Source organism: Cryptotermes secundus, unplaced genomic scaffold, assembly GCF_002891405.2.
Source record: "Cryptotermes secundus unplaced genomic scaffold, Csec_1.0 scaffold160, whole genome shotgun sequence".
Classification (NCBI taxonomy): domain Eukaryota; kingdom Metazoa; phylum Arthropoda; class Insecta; order Blattodea; family Kalotermitidae; genus Cryptotermes; species Cryptotermes secundus.
In genome coordinates this window covers 887224-910989 of record NW_019745080.1, presented here as the reverse complement: position 1 = coordinate 910989, position 23766 = coordinate 887224, and the positions used below count along the sequence as shown (strand labels likewise).

Below are 23766 nucleotides of genomic sequence, written 5' to 3'. Positions count from 1 at the left end.
GTATACATACGTGTACTAAACAGAAGTCTTTCTGACACGGACAGATATTGAGACCCCTCGGTACTCCCCCATATGCAGTATACATACGTGTACTAAACAGAAGTCTTTCTGACACGGACAGATATTGAGACCCCTCGGTACTCCCCCATATGCAGTATACATACGTGTACTAAACAGAAGTCTTTCTGACACGGACAGATATTGAGACCCCTCGGTACTCCCCCATATGCAGTATACATACGTGTACTAAACAGAAGTCTTTCTGACACGGACAGATATTGAGACCCCTCGGTACTCCCCCATATGCAGTATACATACGTGTACTAAACAGAAGTCTTTCTGACACGGACAGATATTGAGACCCCTCGGTACTCCCCCATATGCAGTATACATACGTGTACTAAACAGAAGTCTTTCTGACACGGACAGATATTGAGACCCCTCGGTACTCCCCCATATGCAGTATACATACGTGTACTAAACAGAAGTCTTTCTGACACGGACAGATATTGAGACCCCTCGGTACTCCTCCACATGCAGTATACATACGTGTACTAAACAGAAGTCTTTCTGACACGGACAGATATTGAGACCCCTCGGTACTCCTCCACATGCAGTATACATACGTGTACTAAACAGAAGTCTTTCTGACACGGACAGATATTGAGACCCCTCGGTACTCCTCCACATGCAGTATACATACGTGTACTAAACAGAAGTCTTTCTGACACGGACAGATATTGAGACCCCTCGGTACTCCTCCACATGCAGTATACATACGTGTACTAAACAGAAGTCTTTCTGACACGGACAGATATTGAGACCCCTCGGTACTCCTCCACATGCAGTATACATACGTGTACTAAACAGAAGTCTTTCTGACACGGACAGATATTGAGACCCCTCGGTACTCCTCCACATGCAGTATACATACGTGTACTAAACAGAAGTCTTTCTGACACGGACAGATATTGAGACCCCTCGGTACTCCTCCACATGCAGTATACATACGTGTACTAAACAGAAGTCTTTCTGACACGGACAGATATTGAGACCCCTCGGTACTCCTCCACATGCAGTATACATACGTGTACTAAACAGAAGTCTTTCTGACACGGACAGATATTGAGACCCCTCGGTACTCCCCCATATGCAGGTGTCAGCCGTGTGTAATTCTAGACGGTAAAACCTACGCTGCTGGCTCCGTTCCCCTTCGGCAACATATCTTACATTCTCGTCAAACCGTTCAATCTGCAGACTAGGCGCGTATCTGTGAAAATGCTTTGCGGGAAGGGTTTCGTGGCCTTCAGGCTAATTTCATATCTGAATACCAACGGAGGGGGGTATGACATCATAACACCCCTTCCCTCCCCGCGCATGTCTTTTCGGGGCTACTGTTTCGTCAGACTATGATAATTAGTTCGCACAGCCATGAACTCGCACACCCCAGGCGGGCTGAACTATTTCGAGTCCTTGCAGACCGTGAACATAACAAGAAGTTCTGGGAAAACTAATCACCCACTTTCCTTTCGGTCGATAGGGTAAGTCTTGGTTTCGTTTCCCGTCGGGACTCAAGGCCATATTTTTGTTTCTTACATGACTTCCGCGTATTTTGAAATGGGGCCTCCTCTTCGACGTCAGGAGTGTGACTACTACTAGTCACCCCCCTCTACTAGGAGGTCGGGTCGGGTAAATTGCTGCTTGTCCTCGCCAGCATAATCTAAGCCTCCACATTTATGTTTCCTCCCTCCCCCCATGAGACTTCTATATGTTTTGAAATGGGGCCTCCTCTTCGACGAGAAAAGGGCTGTGACAATCCAGTTCCCAGATTCCAATTGCATTTAAGAGTAAAAAGTATCTATTGTGAAACCAGATACCAGTAAAATCATTTCAATGCCCCTGAGAAGAGGCTCATGGTTGGAGATATCCCCACTTACTTTCGAATCCCGGCAGAGGCAAGTTTTTCTCTTCTCTACAACGTCCAGACCGGTTCTGGGGTCCACCCAGCCTCCTACACAATGGGTACCCGGGGTAAAGCGGCCAGGGCGTGAAGCTGAGCACTCACCTCCATCCAGTGCCGAGGTCAAGAATGGTGGATCTAACTTCCACTCCCCCATATATCTTCATGGCATAGTGCTTAAATAATTAAGTACGGGGACAACTTTATGTTTTTACCTTTAATTTGGAAATAAAGATGCAGCTTTGTCTGTGAAGCAGACCGCTTCGTCAGGACTTTTCTTCCGTGAAGATGAATATACACATGGACTGACGCGCTGCAGGACGAGAGTAGCAGCTATTCCGTCCATAATTTTCATCACCTTCCTACGTTCATGTTATTTGTAACACGTAAGATTTTCAGACGAATTCACCGAGCGGGTTAGTGTAGCGGTAACATTCTAGGTTCATATTCAGGAGGTGCTCACTTCGATTCTCAGCCGGGACACCGTCTATTATGAAAAATTTCGTGGATTTTCTCGGTTCCTACAGGCAAATGCCAAGATATTGCATAAAATTAGGCCACTACTGCTTCCATACAAATCCACTCCAATTAATTCCTCACATATCACCTCACTGGTAGCTGAGAGCGTCGTTAAATAACTTCCAAAAAAATTACACGTTGCCACATCCACGACAATAGGACTCTCCATTTATCATCATGAAGACTATTTCCACAAATTGGTGTCTGTAACAGATAGAAATCACACCATTTCGGGGCACGCGGTAGCGCAGTTGGTTGAGGCACCATGTTAAAACCCGGCAGGTCGAGGGTTCGATTCCCGATCAGGTCACTCGATTTTTCAACCGGCCTCATCCTTCAATCCTGACCCTGGGATCAACTCAGCCTCTAACAGAATTGAGTACCCGGAATCCTCCTGGGGGTAAGGGCGGCCGGTCGGCTCGTAAGGCTGACGACTTTACCGCCATCTGTGAACTGATTGCCTAGAAAATGTGGGAGCCTCGACGTCTCACAACCCTATAGCCGTTCACGGCGTGTTACAGGATAGCTTTATCTTTTGCCTTTACACAACATTTCATGAAACGCATTTGAAATCATGTGTACCTGCACTCCATTAACGTCACTCTTTATCAGAAGGGTTCGCATTGTCGGAACAAGCAACAGACAATCCCATGGCCCAACCATAACACATACACCGGGGTGGGCAAATTTCTACTACAGAAACACGTGTTAAAAATGACTTGCTGTTTACAGGCAGACACTGGCTATTTCATCACTGTACCAACGCAAGCAACTCAGAAATGTAAACAGCATTAAATGAGTTCAGTACGGTGGGGAAGTGAGGTGACATGCGGCTGGGGAAAAATGAATACTGAGGAACTTCACAACTTGCACTCTTCGCCAAACAGAATGATCAAGTCAAGGAGGTTGAGATGGGCACGGCATGTAGCACGCATGACAGAGGAGAAGAATGTGTACTACGAAGACCTAAACGTAGGCAGGAGAATAATATGAAGATGGATATTACAGAAATTGGATGGGGTGGTAATGACTTGTCAGATCTGGCTCGGGGCAGCGACCGATGGAGGGCTCCTGTGAACGCGGTAATGAACCTTGGGGTTCCATAAAATGCTGGGAAATTCTTGAGTAGCTGAGCGACTAACAGCTTGTCACGAGGCTCCATGGAGTGAGTGTGTTAAGGATGTGCACTGATTACGAATTCGTAATAAATAAATTGGTATATCCCCGCTGTTAGCGGGTCCGCAATCTCCTGGTAGGGTCACCAATGCAACACAGGTCGAAAACAGGAGTCAAACGAAAGGCAGCTCCTGGTCCTCCGGGATGGGGGTTGGGCGCGAGGTTTACAACTTTACTGCAGAAACCAACAGATCCTGTGTGACAGAACACTGCGCATATGAAGCAAGAGAGTACAGTCAAGTTGTAAGAAAGTAACTCCATGAATCAACAGTCCTTACTCTGCAACCAGCCAAGCGCCGCTCTCCAAAACCTGTTGCCTGGGGAGGACACGCCATACTTCGATCAGTGGTGATATCAAAGTATGGAGGAATGGTGGGAAGATCCACATATTCTTTACCTCGGCACTAGTTGGAGGTGAGCAGTCAGCGCCACGCCACGGCCGCTTTACCTCCGGGGAAAACGCCCCCGGTACCTATTGAATAGCAGGTTGGGTGGGCCCCAGAGCCGGTCTAGGCGACGTGGAGAAAATTTTTTACCATACCGGGACTCGAATTCCGACCACTCGGTAGTCCAGCCCGTAGCCAATCGCTATACCGGCTACGTTATCCAGGCTCCTATCGATGAAATCATTGGATTTTTCAATTTACCTAATCCTTCTAGCTGCACTGTGGCCCTGGGGTCGACTCGGCCTCTAACAGACGTGAGTACCAGGAATCTTCCTGGGAGTAAAGCGCAGCCGGCGTGTACGGTTGACAACCTCACCGCCATCTGTGAGCCGACTGTCTATAAAATGTGGAAGCCTCGACGTCTCACAAGCCTATGGGCCTCCACGGTCTGTTACAGGGATAGCTTTACCTTTCATATGAAAATAAAATATTACAGCATTAAGTGTCAGTGCCGTACTTCAAGACGCCGTTATTAATGCACACGATATAGCAGAGACTGGTTGGATTAGTGAATAATGAATTGGGAAGTGTCTGCAAGCACGGGAGCGTGGCCCAATCGAGACAACTGCACGAAGACTCTGGGAAAAACCATGAAAAATCCGTTCAGAATAACTTATATCCTAACCGAGATTCGAAATGAACGCCTCAGGAAAACAAGTCTGAGAGTTACCGCTACGCCAACCGGCTTACAGACTTCTATATTGTGGCCCCTGAAGTAATCCTTATGTAACCCATGTTCACATTTTATTCTGCCTACCGAACGGATTTAAGTCGAAATGGAGTGATTAACTGCTGCAACACATTAACAATGTGGCAATGCTATCAGAAAAGAATAATACAGAGACTACTACCATAATTGAAAACAAAATGGGGCCCCATTCTTTTCGCCGTTATTTTCAAATACTTATACAGAAATTTAATTGAAAATCAGTGTGTGTGTGTGTGTCCCAGGAGGAAAGGTCAATATTCTGGGAGGTCATAGGATTGGCCATTCTAAATAAAAAAGTGTATATGTACATGTGACCTATTCCGAATTGTTTCCGAGACAGAGCTATTTCACTGTACTGTACACATGAGCAACACGGCATGTCCTCACACGAGTTGCAAAGTGCACTGACGTTGACGGTGGAATTTCAGAAAATATAATGCTAAGTAAACAGTACCTACTTTGTCACTTGAACAATAAATACCGGTATTAGAAACAGTACGTAATATATCTTTCTTATCAACAATTTTGGAGCTGTACAGTGAAACAGTTCTTTCTCGGAAACCATTCGGAATAGGACACATGCATATATAGACTATTTTTTCTTAGAATGACCGATACTATGACCTCCCAGAATACTGACATTTCCTCCTGGGACACCCTGTATGAGTATATTATTACACTCACATACACATTTAACGCAGAAAGAGCTCCATAGAATAATTTCACAGAAGAATTTTCTGATCAAAGCAATCAGTGTTCTAGCCTTGTTACATGTTGTAAGATACAACCTTCTGACACAGGTGGTTATGAAGAGTTCCATCTCCTGGGACATAAGGCCGTGCAGTCCGTTGAAATTAAACGTACGTTTCGGAGGAACAAAAGAGCTCTGCTTACCAATTTTTTTTTCAAACTTTTCTTACATGTTGCTTTCAAGACATCTAGTGAGGAAAATTTCAGACATCCCTGCTGTTCCATCCGATGAAAAACTGATGTTTAGTGCTGGGTGTATGTAATATCACCGCAACACTCACCCAAACTGAATTCTTCTCATTCATTTAGCAACACGTGTCTTCTGACGGCACTGTCATGGGTCGAATACAAGTTACATGCTGCTTACGTCTCCTCTATACAGATTTGTTATCGACCGCAGTTGAGAAACGACATAAAAACCTAGGAAATTTCTCAATCGTCTAGTAGTTCCAATATTCTTAGGCGTTTGTAGAAATAACAGGTTATATAAACCGGTATTCCAACTCAGTGAAGGCACAGCGCACTGCGTAACGTTCTTAACGAAGATGTTGAATTTCCTTAATTTGAATATATAAGCTCTGTTTGTAGCACACATTTTGAATTTCAGGTTCTCATCGAAGCAACTATGAAAGAGTACGTTTCTCTGGGTTGTAATTTCGTGTAGTCCGGAGAAAGCTCGACGTTTCGGAAGAACATATAGCCTCTATATCACTCACTCACGGAGCTGGGCCCTCCTTGAGAAGGCGCCATTTGTGCAGCTACTCAAGAATGTCCCCACATTTTTTCGAACCCGACGATTCACTACCGTGTTCATCGTAACCTTCCACTAGCCACTATCCTGAGCCAGATCAAACCAGTCCACACCACCCCATCATGCCTATCTAAGATCCATTTTAATATTATCCATCCGTCTACGTCTTCGTCTTCCCAGTGGCCTCTTTCCATCTGGCTTTCCCACCAATATCCCATATGCATTTCTCTTCTCCCCATTCGTGCTACATGCCCTGCACATCTCATCTTCCTTGACTTGATCATTCTATTATACTTGGCGAGGAGTACAAGTTATGAAGCACCTCATTATGTAGTTTTCTTCAACCTCCCATCACTTTCTCTCTTCGGTTAAAATATTCTCCTCAACACCCTGTTCTCAAATACCCTCAGTCTAGCTTCTTCCCTTTGTGTCAAAGACCAAGTTTCACACCCATACAGAACCACAGGCAAAATTATAGTTTTGTATATTCTAATTTTTACGTTTTTGGACAGCAGACGAGAAGACAAAAGGTTCTGGACTGCATGGTAGCAAGCATTAGCCGAGTTCAATCTCTTCTTAATTTCCTTCTGAATCAGGTTTTGATTTGTTATCGACGTTCCCAAATATCTGAACTGTGCCACGTTTTCGAAACATCTGTTGGCTGCCTTTACGTCACGATTTTGCCCTGCAATTTGGTGACGAGACAGCAACATACACTTAGTTCTCCGTGTTGGCCGCGACATAGCTCAAGCGATTAGTCCCTGGCTTCCCACCGCGGCGGCCCGAGTTCGATCCCGGGTCTGGTCAAGTGGGATTTGTGAGGGACAAAGTGGCGCTGGGACAGGCTTTCTCCGAGTACTTCGGTTTCCCCTGCCAATCTTCATTCCACCAATTGCTCCACAATCACCCTCACCTGTCATCTGAGGCTGGTACAATAGGCCAGAAGTGGCCGCAGTACAAGGGACTTAGTCCCACCCCACTAGCAATAAAATAGTAGTTCCCCGCGTGTCGTCGCCTCCATATTCAGGCTCTGAAAGTGAGCCATGTTAAGAGACGGCAGAAAGCAGCAAGTTGCTGCACGGCGCTACAACCCAGAAGAGTGTAATCTTCACACTTATATTTAATTAAATAGCCAAATAATTTCAGCAACATTTAATTAATGTAACGTGTTAAATTAAAACATATTTTCCTGGACTAAACATTAAACTAAAACATATTGGTACCACACTGCCCTCCATTCCACTGCAGTTTCAGTCACATTCAAATTTAAATTCAGTTTTCCAGTCATAATGCCCTGCTTTTCAGCAAAATTTTCGATCACATTTCAATGCTTAATTAGAACTAAATGAGTTTTACAGCTATACTGCTCTGCCTTCCAGTGAAGTTCTGATCACTTTTAAACTGGTAAATAAATCGACAACAGTTCTGGTACCATATTACCCAGCATTCCAGTAAAGTTTCAGTCATTTTTAAACATAAACACTAAACCAAAACTGGAAGTTTAGGAGCCATATAGCCCTGCACTCCAGGGAAGTTTTAGTCATTTTTAAAAAATCAAAGTAAAACTAAAACTGGTTCGGACTCATATTACCCCGCATTCCAGTAAAGTTTCAGTCACTTAAAAACTGTTAGCCAAAACTGGAAAGTTTTGGAGCCATATTGCCCTGATTTCCAGTGAAGTTTTAGCAATTTTTAAACAGTCAATTAAAACTACAGCAGTTTATAGGGCCATACTGCCCTATATTCCAATTAATCATCTTCAATTCTGGACAGATGTCCGGTAATGATAACAACTGCAAGTTTCAGAAAAGTGAGATAATCTGTACCAGTCACATCTAGTGTCAAGAATAAGTTAATCAGGATTATTCCGAGACATTCACACATGTACAGTACTTACCTTCAGGAGAACGGTTTATCCAATTCAGCCGTGCTCTTCTCGGACACAAGAAATTATCCCTGGAGTATTTTTACGTTTAAATGCGTAAATATCGCCACCAGTCACCAGGTAAAAATCACGTATAAAGTTTCAAGCAGTATACAAAAGTTTATTTTCAAGGGTTTGTTCTCCAGTATCACCAACCACTTCATTGGTTAACACACTGTATGCACAAATAACACTGTCGTAGATTAAACAGTAACAAGTTCGGCGAAATAGAAAATCCAACAGCAGGCAATGCTTGCTATTCAATAATTCATGACTCACCACACTTCAGTATTCTCGTATGTCATGCAAGGATATCTGACACGACTCCTCACCTTAGCCCTCAGTATCACTACCCGCGTAATAATGGCATGCAGTCACCATAGCGACAGACAAAACAGCGTGTGCAAAACTGTCGAAACAGCAGAAATAAAAGTGAAACAAGCGAGAGTCGTCTTGCAACACATTCACACGAACACACATGCACTCGTACACCACCACAAAACCTCAATGTACCCCTTCCTGCACCTCGCATCTACCGAACTTTCGGTGCGAATGTGCCGAGAAACTGTTGTGTGATAACACAAACAGCTGAGACTGCACAAAGTTACCGATAGTTCACAAATCTGCCGCTACCAGGTTGCACCTTGCTAATACGCGGCGCTAGTATAGTTATCTCCTACAACTGAAGCGGCAGCTACCCCTCCATTTTGTCGCCCCACTACCGCCTCCATCAAGACTTTTTATTCCCATCCCCTCCACATCTCTCTCACTCTTCTCCTCATCCCGCCTTTTCACGGATATCCGTCTCTCCTCTTTCCCCTCAGCCGTCACCATTCCGTACCCCCCGCGGCCGCAACCAAGCAGGAAGCTACGCTCCTACATAATAGCAACCGTACAGTCCTTGACAAAACTAATTAACCTCACTGTTGTCAATATCACGATCAATACGTCGAAAGGGACTATCGATTCTGATTTAATGTTGCATAGTGTATGTCCACATGTGTTCCTCGTCACACACGCTTAACAAATCCGTCGGCAGACGGACCGTGTCGAACACGTCATATCTATAGCAGGTAGTCCACTTGTTGGTAGAAGGGGGCGTAACCTTTATACCACCACTCCTGCCCAACTCTGGAACTTCTCTTGTGGCTGGGGGTACCAAAATAATGTAATCCTAATTTAGATCTTAACACAGGGAAAAATATTAATAGGCCTATGTCCATCATGTCCACTGCAGTAGAACGCCGATTATCAAAATTAATTAGCGACAAAGATGATTCGGATAATTGGTGTAACCCACGAAAAAACACTAGTATAACGCTACTAAAACGTACTGTACTATTACGCTCATAACAAATGAAAAAAAAAATTATTATAGACGAAAAATTGATAAGTGTAATTATAAATTTAAAAAAAAACGTAAAACTATCCTTACACCAAGGCCGCGCAACAGCTCAAGCGGTTAGTCCCCGGCTTCCCACCGGGACGGGCTGAGTTCGAGCNAATAATAATAATAATAATAATAATAATCTGTAACAGGCTGTGGAGGCCAAAAGGATTGTGAGACGTCGGGGCTCCCACATCTTCTAGACAGTCGGCTCAAAGATGGCAGTAACGTTGTCAGCCTTACGCTCCGGCCGCCCTTTACCCCAAGGAACATTCGTGTTAGTCTGTTTCCGTTAGAGGCTGTGTCGACCAGGCGTAGTGTGGCTGGAAGGATTAGGTCAACTGATAAATCAAATGACCTCATCGAGAATCGAACCCACGACCTTCCGGCTTGTACCACAGTGCCTCAACCAACTAAGCTACAGAATGCCCCCCGTAATTACGAATTAACATTTTCAAACTGTTTATTCTAAAAAGTGCAGCAGTGACGTTTGTTTAGCAGATGAATTTCTTGCATGGGGTGATTCGCTTGAGCTATGGCGCGGCACTGGGAAGACTAAGGAGTAAGTGGGTTGACAATATTAAAATGGATGTTAGAGAGATAGGATGGGATGGTATCGACTGGATTGACCTGGCTCCGGTAGTGACTAGTGGAGGGCTCTTTTGAACACGGTACTGAAACTTCGGGTTCCATAAAATGCTAAGAAGTTCATGAGTAGCTGCACAATTGGCGGCTTCTCAAGAAGGGTTCAGGTCCATGAGTGTGTAAGAATATGAAAACCTTTATACCGTCACCGCGACGTAAAATTGCAGTAGCTTATGAAATTCTGTGCCTAAATTCAACTAAGTAACACACATTTCCTTTTCTTTTGGTATTACTTACTCTGGATGATAAAATCACGGGCAATCAGCCATGTTGATTCGTTTTACATGATGGATATTTCAGGGACCATCTCTGCTCCGGTCATCAGGGTCTACGTGTATGTTGCGCGTTATGATGTTGCTGCGGTTACGTTTATACCGAGCCCTCGACCAGCAGCATACAGATACAGGCACACAGACGCCGCTGAGATGGGCTCAGGTACCGTGATTTACATACCAAGTTTCATAAAGATTGGTTCAGGCATTCAAAAGTTAACACAATTGCATACACAGACAGGAAGATCGCATACGCCATGACGACGTGTGGGAGAGTGGAAGTATAGCTCCACCATTCTTGACTACGGCATTAGATGGGGGTGCGTGGTCAGCTTCACGCACAGGTCGCTTTAACCTCGGAGAAAGAGTTCCCGGTACCCATTGGCTGGTTGGGCCTCATAGCCGGTGTGGGCGCTGCATAGAAGAGAATTCTTTTTTCACCTGCCGGGAATCTAACCCCAGCCTTCCAGTCCGTAGCCTGTCACTACACTATGGCGCTCCTCAGTTCGAATGAGGTCACCAGTATTGTGAGGAAACAACGTCCAGTCTCTCATCTTGTTTTCAGAAGCAGGTTTTATAGTCTGGTGGCACTGAGGTAAAATTATCCAGGCGAAGAAAATCACGCCATGAAGGCCTGAATAGGTAAGGACCGGTTCGTGGTCAAACCGATTCACGAAAATAAAAGATGGCTGCAATTCTGTCACCATGGAAATTGGCGTAACGTTAGTCTCCTCCAACGCGCCTCAGACAACAATCGACTGTGTTATGCACCGCCGATCCACTCGAACGTTTAAATTGTTCCCTAGACCCAGAGTTTAGAAAAAATAACTTGTCACTCACATTTCCTTCTGAATCTGCATTAATTAGCTTCCAGACAACCAACCAGTTAAGAATCCCTGCAACAGACACAGGCTTTAAAGTTTGTTAAAGAATATTATATTGGATATAGGAGCCCAGATAGCTCAGTCAGTTTATCGACGGGCTGAAAACTTGGGGTTCGCTTTCTGGCAGGGAAATTATTTCTTCTCCACGTCGTCCAGACGGACTCTGGGGGCCACCAAATCTCCTATCCATCGGTGACGGGACCTCTTTCCCCGGGGTAAGGTGGTCAGGACGTGAAGCTGACTACTCGTCTCCAACTGGTGTCGAGATCAAGAATGTTGGAGCTATACCTCCACTCCCCGACTACTCTTCATGGCGTAGTGCTTAATTAATTAATTAAGAACAGAGACAATTTTACATCTTACTTTTACCTTTTATACTGGATATTGTTTATTGTTTTGGGCAGTGCTGCCCAAAGTGGGGCCACAACTCCCCCACCCCAAGAAGTCAGTGATGTTTTCTACAAGGGACCTCTGAAAATGCTACTGAAATAATTATAATAACATAAATTGACAAAAAACAACACTTTAATTTACAGGAATATATTTTAATAGAAAAAGTACTTCATATATATAATTAGTGTTTTTTTTTGTAAATTCCTACATTGCATTTTAAGTTTTATTTGTAGGTTTGCGGTCTCAAAAATTTGTAAATCACTGGTCTAGGATATCACTCCTAAGGCCCTAGACAGCGTTTCCGGAACTGAAACTCCTTGCAGACTCAGGTACGTGTAAGGTAAGAAAGAAGACGCAATCTACTGGCCTCCGACGGAGAGCGATTCTCAAACCATACGGTGCAGCTCTACCGGTGGATCCGACAGAGTATGTTTTCTTTCACATCGCAAATAAAACAAATTTACGAAACGTAATGTATATCAAATATGCTTACATCCCAGACAATGGGCTCTTCCCAACGTAATATTTTTACAATGAATGAATAGCTCACATACTTTTTGAGAATCAAGTTTATTACAATCCTCGAATAATAAACCATATCTTTGCACAATCATAATTGTGTCTGTCGTTAACACCCTTCAAAGCACAGTTGCTATTAAATGTAACACCAGCTCTAGCTTTCTACCACAACTTTTTTATGGGTTTCATGTGATTCTCCGAATAAACATCCATATTTCCCTAACAAACAATAACAGATCTGTTGTATTAATGGAGACGCAACGCATGTCCTCTAAGGTATGAACTGGATTTTTAAATATAATTTAGATGAATACGTATTAAAACTCAGATTAAACGCAGTAAAACCACCTGCCAAACTCCTTTCCTCTGCACACAACAAAGTCCACTTCCCAGCCCTTTACCTTCTTCACTTCCTAGAGCTTTACCCTCACCCAAATGTACAGGAAAGACGAGCGAGCACTGCATGGGAACCTTCAAAGCAGGAAAATGTTTCTGTTCCCATCAAAACGTAATGTATTTCACTACTCCTGTTGCTTTCTCTTCTCTTCTTATCATTATTCAGGTTTCAAGGGTTTATATAATTTTCGGATGTAGTTTTTTTTTAATTTTTTCTTGCTAGTAGGGTGGGACTAAGTTCCTTGTACTGCGGCCACTTCTGGCCTATTGTACCAGCCCCAAACGATAGGTGTGGGTGATTGTTGAGCAATTGGTGGAATGAAGATTGGCAGGGGAAACCGAAATACTCGGAGAAAACCTGCCCCAGCGCCACTTTGTCCCCCACAAATCCCACTTGAACAGACCCGGGATCGAACCCGGGCCGCCACGGTGGGAAGCCAGCGATTAACCGCTTGAGCTATGGCGCGGCCTTCGGGTGTAATTCCTTCAAGTTTCTTTTTCACGAGTCATGACACGCCATTCGTAAAGCCTGGGCACAGAGCTAAGCAACTATTGACTTCAGAGGAACGACTTGGTTTCTTATCAGAGCCAGAATCAGCAGGGCACTCAGGTAAAACGCATAATACACGAGGCCGTATGAAGGTCACAAGCAGATTCAACAGCCTGTACAATTTTCATAAGCCCACGAAGTCAGGAGAGGTTCAAGATCAAGGTGTTCCGGGATATCATCATCATCATCATCATCATCATCATCACCGTAACGTTGTACTGCGGCCCCCAGCTTGTACGTCATTGATCACTTCTTAGTCACCGTCTCACAAGCAGACTGCGTAAAGGTAGAAAAAAAAAGGTAAAGCTATCCCTGTAACCAATCGCAGAGGCTCCCACATTTTTTACAAAATCGGCTTACAGAAGGCGGTGAGGTCAGCCTTACGCGTCGGCCGGCCTTTACCACGAGGAAGATTCCTGATACTTATTTCTGTTAGAGGCTGGGTCAGGGTCATACTGCGGCTGGAGGGATTAGTTAAATTGAAAAATCTAATGACCTCATCTGGAATCGAACCCGCAACCATCCGGCTTGTAGCATAGTGCCTCAACCAACTATGCTACCGCATGTCCCCTGCAGCACACTTGTATCAAAATCTTAAAATTCACGTTATTCAATTCTAGTCTTTTTTTTTTCACATCGCTGGTGCACTACATGTTTCGGCCGATATGGTAATCATCAGGTGCTTAAAAGAGTGCTCTTAAAAACTGCTGCACTTCCGTCAGTGAATACAATTCCGAAGTGTACCCTCGTTTATGCCCCCATATGTTGTTGTGCGTCTCTAAGACGTAATGGTAATGAGAGTTTTCAACNAGAGACCATCATCAGAGGGACATCGATACAGTTTGGAAACCACTATTGCAATAGGTGTTCTGAATGTTAATATGTACAGGTTCGTGTCCTCTCTCTTATCACCTCNGCGTCTCTAAGACGTAATGGTAATGAGAGTTTTCAACAATAATCATAATCAACATCATCATCATCATCATCATCATCATCATGATTGGCAAAACAGCACCTTTTGAACCACATCCTTAGTACATTTTGTCAGATTGCATCCGGTTTTCACTTCTTTGGTTTTCGAAACAGTTTCTTTACAGAGTANGATGCCTAATTACGCACAGGAACAGCTTTTATCTTTTATCTTTACCTTGTACTCGGCTCCGGAGCCTGAGGCAAATTACGATGACAAACAACTTAGCTTATTATAAAAGATAAAACAATTCCGTCCAGTGTGACTGGTGAAGTTTTTCTTATTTCAATTCTTCATGCCCTTACATGTGTCGGTCCTTAGAGACCATCATCAGAGGGACATCGATACAGTTTGGAAACCACTATTGCAATAGGTGTTCTGAATGTTAATATGTACAGGTTCGTGTCCTCTCTCTTATCACCTCTTAATATATCAAGACAGCCGCTGTAGTTGTGAAAACTTTGGATTTTGTATCCATTTGTGTACTGTCAACATTGTATGTATACGTCGTATATGCGTATTTTAACATTCAGAACACCCATTGTAGCAGTGGTTTCCAAACTGTATCGATGTCCCTCTGATGATGGTCTCAAAGGACCGACACATGTAAGGGCATGAGGAATTGAAATAAGAAAAACTTCACCAGTCACACTGGACGGAATTGTTTTATCTTTTATAATAAGCTAAGTTGTTTGTCATCGTAATTTGCCTCAGGCTCCGGAGCCGAGTACAAGGTAAAGATAAAAGATAAAAGCTGTTCCTGTGCGTAATTAGGCATCACGGTACGGAGACGTATGGAGGAATAGAGGTATATCTCTAAGCATTCTTACTCTCTGAACTGAATGAAGGCGTGTGGTTAGCTTCACACCCAGACCGTTTTACTTCTGGGAACAATGTATCCGGCAAATTTGGACAGGAGGCTGGGTGGGTCCTATAGTCGGTCTGAACGCTGTGGAAGAGTATAAAATATCCTTCTTTCGACGGGAATCGAAACCCGACTCCTTAGTTGGCCAAACCGAGCCTAATCCAACAACTCACTCCTAAACACATTGTTGGTCTAGAAGAAAGTTGTGGGTTATAGAAGGCTGACCCTTTAAAAACCAGGGAAGAATGTGTACACGTAGATAATGATAATAACTCCGTGACCTGTAGTCCTCAAGCGAACTATACCGACCGAGCGACCGCCACTTGTCGGCGAAGTTAGTGCCAACTTTAGCGAATGGAGGGTGTCGAGTGGTCAGCGCAACGGATCCCCACGTCCGTTAATGTCGGTTTTCTAGGCCGTAGCCGCTATTTCCTTGGAATAGCTCCTTAATTATCTTCACCCCATTCCAAACCCACTATTTCTCAGAAAATCTGGTAGCGCCAGGAATCGAACCCGGAACCTATGGATCTGTAGCCTGGAACTCTAACCACTAGACCACAGAGGCGGTCGATGATTATAATAAGTAATAACACTAATAATAATTCCCCAGGGTTTGAACCCCTCTTAAGAATTTGACAGTAGTTCATCTAGTCAAGAAATTTCGAACATTTTATGGACCCCGAAGTACAACGTTCACAACGAGCACCCAACTCAGCCTAATCCGGAGTCAGATGAGTTCAATCCACACTCCCACACTTTATTTCTTTAAGATTAATTGTTATAGTATCCTCTCGTCTGCTCTTACGTCTCTCAAATAGTCTCTTTCCTTTAGGCTTTCCGAATAAATTTCTGTTCATATCTCTCTCTCCAATGCATGCTGCAAGCCGTGCTCATCCAATCCTTGACCTGATCATCCAAATAGTATGTGGTACAGTAACATTTATGAGGGTCCTCATTACGTAATTTTCTGTAGTCCCTTATTTATTCTCTCTCTCTCGTAGGTCAAAATATTCTGCTCAGAACCACGCCCCAAAACAGCCACAATTTATGTCCTTCTCCTTGGGCAAGATGTGCATACCCGTACAAAAAAAAAGTTAAAATTTAAAACATTTTATAATTTAGTCTTTTTATTCTTAGACAGCAGAGAGTATGACAAAGGACTCTGAACAAAATGACAATAAGCATTTCCCAAACTGAATCCCTTCTACATCTTCTCTCACTCACTCACTCACGGAGCTGAGCCCTTCTTGAGAAGCCGGCAATTGTGCAGCTACCCAAGAACTTCCCAGCATTTTATGGAGCCCGAAGGTTCATCACCGTGTTAGCAACAGCCCTCCACTGGACCCTATCCTGAGCCAAATCAATCCAATCCATACCATTCCATACTACATCTATAAGATCCATTTTAATATTGTCCACCCAACTACTTCTTGATCTTTCCAGTGGTCTCTTTCCTTCTGGATTTCCCACAATATCCTATATGCATTCCTCTTCGTCTCCATTCGTGCAACATGCCCTGCCCATCTTATCCTCCTTGACTTTATCATTCTAATTAAACTTGGCGAGGAATACAAGTTATGAAGCTTCTCATTGTGCAATTTTCTTCAACCTCCCGTCACTTCATCTCTCTTAGGTCCAAATTCTCCTCAACACCCTGTTCTCAAGGGGGCAAGCGGTAGCGTAATTGGTTGAGGTACTATACTACAAGCCGGAAGGTCGTGGGTTCAAGTCCCGATGAGGTCATTGGATTATTTTTTTCAATTGACCTAATCCTTCCAGCCGCACTATGGCCCTGGGGTCAGGGCCGCGCCATAGCTCAAGCGGTTAGTCGCTGGCTTCCCACCGCGGTGGCCCGGATTCCATCCCGGGTCTGGTCAAGTGGGATTTGTAGTGGACAAAGTGGCGCTGGGGCAGGTTTTCCCCGAGTACTTAGGTTTCCCCTGCCAATCTTCATTCCACCAATTGCTCCACAATCACCCTTACCTATCATCTGGGGCTGGTACAATAGGCCAGAAGTGGCCGCAGTACAAGGGACTTATTCCCACTCCACTAGCAATAAAAAAAGATGGTCCCTGGTCGACTCAGCCTCTTACAGAAATGAGTACCAGGAATTAAATAATTTTCCTGGTGAGTAAAGCGCGGCCGGTGCGTAAGGCCGACAACCTTACCGCCATCTTTGAGCCGATTGTCTAGATAATGTGGGAGCCTCAACGTCTCACAACTCTATGGGCCTTAATGGGCTGTTACAGGGATTGCTTTACTTTACTTTACTTACCCTGTTCTCAAACACCTTCAGTCTATGTTCCTCCCTTGTCCTTCGCGAATGTAATTTTGGTTTCAAGTTATCCATTTCTTTATTTCCTCACATGAGGACTTGCTCATGTGGCAGTTGGACAGGCCAGTATCAACTGGCTTTCCGCTTTACGGGGCTTTCTTGAGCCATTTGTCTTCAGCAGAAGACGCTGAAGGACAGGAGCCCTGTTACATGTCCAGGCTGTGCCAATGACAATATCAGACGCCATACAATTTTCCTTTCCCCCCCCCCTCCTGTGCTCTGGTCCTTACGTCTGATACTATGTGCGTTCTTCAACACAGCTTGTGGACACGCCATTGACGAGTTGCGAAATACACGGAAGAGATATGAATATTGACCTTGCAGTAGAAATTTCTTCTGTAATTTGGCCAACGGTACTAAACCCACGGAAAGCATGCGAACAATGAGCGAATACAAGCACGACTTAAGGATACAGGTCCTCTATCGCTTTGTAATATGAGCTTATTTCCTTGGAAAAAATCCTTTATATACGTTAGTAGATGATAACAGGTGTACGTGTATATAGGGAAAATATTTCTCTCTTTGTATACCGCAGTTGGTTTAACAAAATGGCTACGAGCTGGACGACCTAGGGGTCGGAGTTAGAGTGCCGCTAAAGGCCGCGCCATAGCTCAAGCGGTTAGTCGCTGGATTCCCACCGCGGCGGCCCTGGTTCTAGCCCGGGTATGGTCAAGTGGGATTTGTAGTGAACAAAGTGGCGCTGAGGCAGGTTTTCTCCGAGTACTTCGGTTCCCCTGCCAATCTTCATTCCACCAATTGCTTCAAAATCACCCTCACCTATTATCTGGGGCTGGTACAATAGGCCAGAAGTGACCGCAGTACAAGGGACTTAGTCCCACCCCACTAGCAATAAAAAAATCAATTAAAGTTTCTATGTTTTTCTTTATGGTATCTATATTATCATCCAATAGATTCACATCATCAGCATAGGCTAGCAGTTATGTTCTTAATAAATCCTGGTTAACATAAGCCCACAAACTTTCTATGTACCGGCATACCATAAGCGCTTCGACACATTCTGTTAAAATCGACATGAAAGACTTCCACTAATTTGCATTTCATTATCCAAATTTTAAAATAAACTTAATAAGCCTTCAATTAGATGGAGGTGAGTGGTCAGTTTCACGCCCCGGCTGCTTTACCTCAGGGAAAGAGTCCTCAGTACCCATTGGATAGGAGGTTGGGTGTGCCCTTGAGCCGGTCTGGATGCTGTGGCGTAGAAAAAATGCTTTGCTCCTGCCAGGAATCGAACCCCGGCAGTCCAGCAGTTCGCCTCATAGCTATTCCGAGTTATTCCAGCTCCAGCAGTTAATTTATAACCAAAATACGACGTGATACGTTTTCTTCTAAGGCCTTGGTTCATATTTCAGTTCATAATGCACGAGTATACGTTTATGGATGATTAATATTCGACACAGAATGTGATTTTCAGCAATGCAGTATACCGAAAGCCGACAACAGCCTGTAGCAGAATTACCACCAGCATCATCACATCGGAAGTGAGAAGTGAGCTATTTATGAAGATGACGCACGGCATATCAACAGAAAAAGAAAAAAAGAAGACGCGGGGAAATATGCGACGACAGAGAGAGAGAGAGAGAGAGAGAAAGAGGCAGGGAGGAAGCGAATGTCCTATTATTACACTTGGTACAAGTCAAGAAAGCACAAGCTGAATCCATGCAAACAGTGACAATGCATTCTTGGAGAGCATCTGGAAATTTTGCTTCATTTACACAGACGAAAGTAGAGGACCGATCTGACATGTCTCCGAAGTTTCCATAATAATAATTATAATAATAACAATAATAATAATCGAAATATGTAAACAGATTTTTTTTTTGAAAGATATATTTATGTTTTATGTAAAAAGCCACAAAATGGATACAAATGCTGGTAAAAGTCTACAAGATTACACGGCGTCATATCCTAAAAGGCCGCAATCTTAATAGTCACTGCCAGGAAAACCTGGAACCTCTGAGTTTGAGACACATTGCAGACACTTCAACGCCGAATGTTTGGTTGTCAGGAACAACTGAAGGCAGACACTCTAACCTTCTGGTATCTCTCGGGGAAGTCCATAAAATCAGCAATAATCAGGCCGTATCTGCATTCACTCCCCCAGCTCCCATCTCTTGCAACACACGAGGAAAGTGATCCATCAGCTAGGAACACCGCTTCATCTTTCCGTTTAGCTTGCACCTTGCTGTCTCCGTCGCAGAAGCGGCACTCATAAGACCTCATCATCCAAAAAGAGGAAATGAAGAATGCTGACTTTTTGGATATAATCCGTCGCCCTGTTGTTTATTTACAGGCAACGTTTCGGAGACTGGACTCCGTCTCTGTCCGCTGGTAAGAGAGCCTATTCGGCTGGGCCCAATCAGCAGAGCTAGTCCCTGTCTCCGAACGGAGACAAGAGTCCGCTCTCCGAAACGTTTTTAAAGAATAGGACGATGGATAATGTTAAAAAAGTCAATAAGTCTATTAATACTCGTATACCATCGCCACAAACTTATGACCCCCTATTTTCTGAGATGTGACGCCGTGTAGCCCGATAGAAGATAACCGACTTTGGGGAGTAAAGTAATGCCCCATCTTCAAGGTGGAAGTCAACCGAAGTTTCGGAGGAATATGTCGCCTCCATCTTCAGGACAGTAAAATAAACCAAGAAAGAAACCAGTATGAATCAGCCAGCAAACAGAGCCAACACAACCACAGATCAGTCGGAAATAAATAAAGACTTTAATAATGACCGATTCATTACATTGGACACTGTTCCTTGTTTCCCCTCTCGCTTTTAAATGATTGGTTATCATTATAGTAACTGCATGGAGCTTAACCCTTCTTGAGGAGCCGCCAGTCGCTCAGCTACTCAAGAATTTCTCATTATTTTATGGAATCCCAAGGTTCATTACATTGTTCGTAAGAGCCCTCCACTGGTTCCTACTCTGAGACAGATAAATGCATTTCACCCTATCCTATCTCCGTAACATCATTATATAAACGTACCGACATTGTCTTAATATTGCTTCGCGCTTCGGCACCCCGAGTGGATCCTGCAGTGTACACTGGATTGGAATCTGGGTCGTTCTCTGTCGTTCTGGACTTCTTGATAAATATAACATCCATAAGCTCCTGTCGGGAATCGAACTCCCGCCGTCTGACCGAAACGCTGTCACTTCACTAGTGACCTACATGGGATACCTAGGAGAAATAAATATTTGACAAAAAACGCAGACCTACATTTCAATCATAAGCAGTCGTGTAATGAATATGTTGATGATTTGCTTGCTTTCCTTCTCAAGGTCTGAAACATTTCGCTTGTCACTTTACTGTCACATGTTCAGTTTAATACGGACGCTAAGAATTTAGCAACAGACGGTTGCTGAATACGGTACCGTAGGCAACACGAATTACTCGTATATTGGAACACAATGTCTATCCCTTAACATCGGAGAATTTTGAGGAAATAATCTCTGTTTATTCTCTCAACAAAATCAACTTCACACGTAAACTCTACTGACGAAATGTTGTATTACTAGACGTTAAAGAGGAAACAGCGACTGGCTACGGGCTGGACGACCGAGAGGCCGGAGTTCGAGTCCTGGTAGGGTCAAGAATTTTCTCTTCTCCACGTCGTCCAGACCGGCTTTGGGATCCACGCAACCTCCTGCCCAATGGATATCAGGGGCTCTTTCCCCGGAGGTAAAGCGACAGGGGCGTGAAGCAGACATCTCACCTCCAGCTAGTGCCGAGGTCAAAGAAAATGTGGATCTATACATCCACTTCCCCATACGCCTTCATTGTGTAATGTTTAATTAATTAAGCACATGGGCAAACTTTACCTTACCAAACGTTAAATAAAGCGGTATATATAGTTACCATTGTCGTAAAAAGCGCTGCTGAACTCGAAGACTCAATACAACGATCAAAAGAGTTAACCACGAATCTCGATCCTGAGCCAGATGAAACCAATCAACGTTCTCTCTGCTTCAAAAAAATCGTGCATCGTCAACAGATAGTGACGTAGAACTTTATGTCATCATTAAACGTTACTAGATTTTATTTTAGTGAGAACAAATACCACCATACCGTAAATCTCGCTGAAGCCATAGAACATTTCTTCAGTAACGTTGTTCATTCAAACAATGAAGCATCCTCAGATGTTTTAGAAGTTTTCCTTTAGGATTCAGTTTAATATTATCTCCCATTCACATAGAATACTTATATTACAGTTCCGTCAACAATGCAACCACTTGATTCCTTAGAATTTTCACTTTTTTTCTACAATATGTTTCGGCCTCAACCGGCCATCATCATGTACTTCAATTCGCCAAACTGTTACCTGCATCGAATATCGGTCATACAGGTAACAATTCGGCCGGTTGGGGGCCGAAATATATTGTAAGAAGTGAAAATTCAAAGGAATAAAGTGGTTGCATTGTTGACGGAACTGTAACATAAATATTCTATGTGAATGTTATAGAAATGCAACAGGATGCTTAAATACAATATTATCTCCCATCTACGCCTAGGTCTCTCAGGTGGTCTCATATCATCTAATATGATTACAGGCGCAATTGAAGTAAACTCAAACAGCAACGTTATCATTGCTCTGATAGATAGCTTTGTTAGTTCGCTTTCCAACTGCGGTACACGTAGACGAGCTGCGAGATAAGCCGCGACGGTTCAGTTGATGGGTGGTTACAGGCCGAAACCGCGGGGTTCGATTCCCAGAAAGGGCAGGAATATCTCTGGATATCAATATTCTTGTCCCGTAAGGAACTGGGACTCTGCTTCCGGGGCCTAGTGATGGGCCTATGGAGATGTCCATCAAGTATGGGGATAACATTAATTCACTTTTGTAGGTAGCGCTGAGGCACTATGCTACAAGCCGGAAGTTCGCGGGTTCGAGTACCGATGAGATGGAGTTTTTTCAATTGACCTAAACCTTCCAGCCTCACTATGGCCCTGGGGTCGACTCAGCCTCTAACAGAAATGAGTATCAGGAATCTTCCTGGGGTGTAAAGGGCCGGCGGCGCATAAGGCTGACAACTTTACCGCCATCTGTGAGCCGACTGTCTAGATAATGTGGGACCCTCGACGTCTCACAACCCTATTGATATCCACGGCCTGTTACAAGAATAGCTTAACACACGACTCGTAATTACACTTAATTATAGCGCTATAGCTAATCTCCACAATTTACAAATCAGCAAAACACACGCCAAGTCTTTTTCAACCTGCAGTGTCTTCACTAGTAGTTGCCTAGTAACGGTTTCTAACAATGGCTATTCCTCTGCTTCTGGGATCAAGTCCTCTCTGAATGGTGGCTCCCTTCCGACTGAACTGACCTATAAACGTGTCTCGGTTATAACATCTCGGGTCGAACACCGTTCCTCTGTTGCTCTTCAGTTATTTCCATGGGAATATGTTTGTTTGAAGGACCGTTACTCAGCAACGGCTATGGTATATTTGCTTATTAAGAATCTTCTGCCTAGCAACGGACGTTGTTCCGTTGCTTGTTTTGCGGCCACTGCTTAGAAACGAATGTTGTTTCATAGCCGCTCGCTAGCAACGGCTGTTTCTCTGCCTCCACAGTTCTTGCTTTGCAAATATACCACAATACGTACATATACAAGTACATAGGAGAGGACTTACGACTATGAATGTGTGTTGCCTATATGTGGTTATGTCGTTCTCACGAAATAGCAGTTTTCTCGTATTTACAGCAGAGGTTGGTCTATGCTAGAAACTGATACATCTGAAGGATAAAGGTGTAAGTTAATCCGCTGTTTTAACGGAGAAAGGAGTCAGCAAAACAGAGATATCAAACGGATAAAAGAAAGGTAGAAGGTGAATGAAGGCTGAAGGTACAAAAAGAATGTTTCCGCGTTGAATTTCAACGAGATTCTTTCCGCTAGCTAGCAATCAAAAATAATAATGATTCATCATGAGAATGGTGTGATTTTATCACTTAATTTCATTGTAGGAATTAGTTTTGAGTCCTTTTGAACTCTGGTCAGGAAATATTGAAAATACTGAATATCAAAGCTTGTTTTCTGCATTACATTGCCGATTTAATGTCATACATCAAAGTGCCTATCCTTAACAGCGCATAATTCCCCGCGTTATTTCACATCTGATGAGTGGAAATACACAGTTTCATCGGAAAGGTTCATAGGTCACCTGAAAACAGCAAATCGGGACCTAAATATTTTAATTATATTATATTTATATTATTATTCATTCATTCATCAGTAATCTGTCAAGACGACAGGTCCACAGTCTCTTCCAAAACAGTTCCTCCACTTAATG

General features: G+C 43.7%; 1 protein-coding gene across 4 annotated transcripts in view; it reads right to left on the bottom strand.

Annotated features, from left to right (window-relative positions):
* LOC111874848 (ets DNA-binding protein pokkuri) overlaps nucleotides 1–23766 on the bottom strand; it is a 229007-nt gene that overhangs the window by 111646 nt on the left and 93595 nt on the right. For 2 of the 4 annotated variants that reach the window (XM_023870691.2, XM_023870693.2), the window contains exon 1: nucleotides 8209–8853. The exons of the other annotated variants lie outside the window; for them this stretch is intronic. The gene's annotated coding sequence lies outside the window, so the exon portion shown is untranslated. Of the gene's footprint in view, nucleotides 1–8208; nucleotides 8854–23766 lie in introns of those variants that run through there. 4 annotated transcript variants of the gene reach the window in all.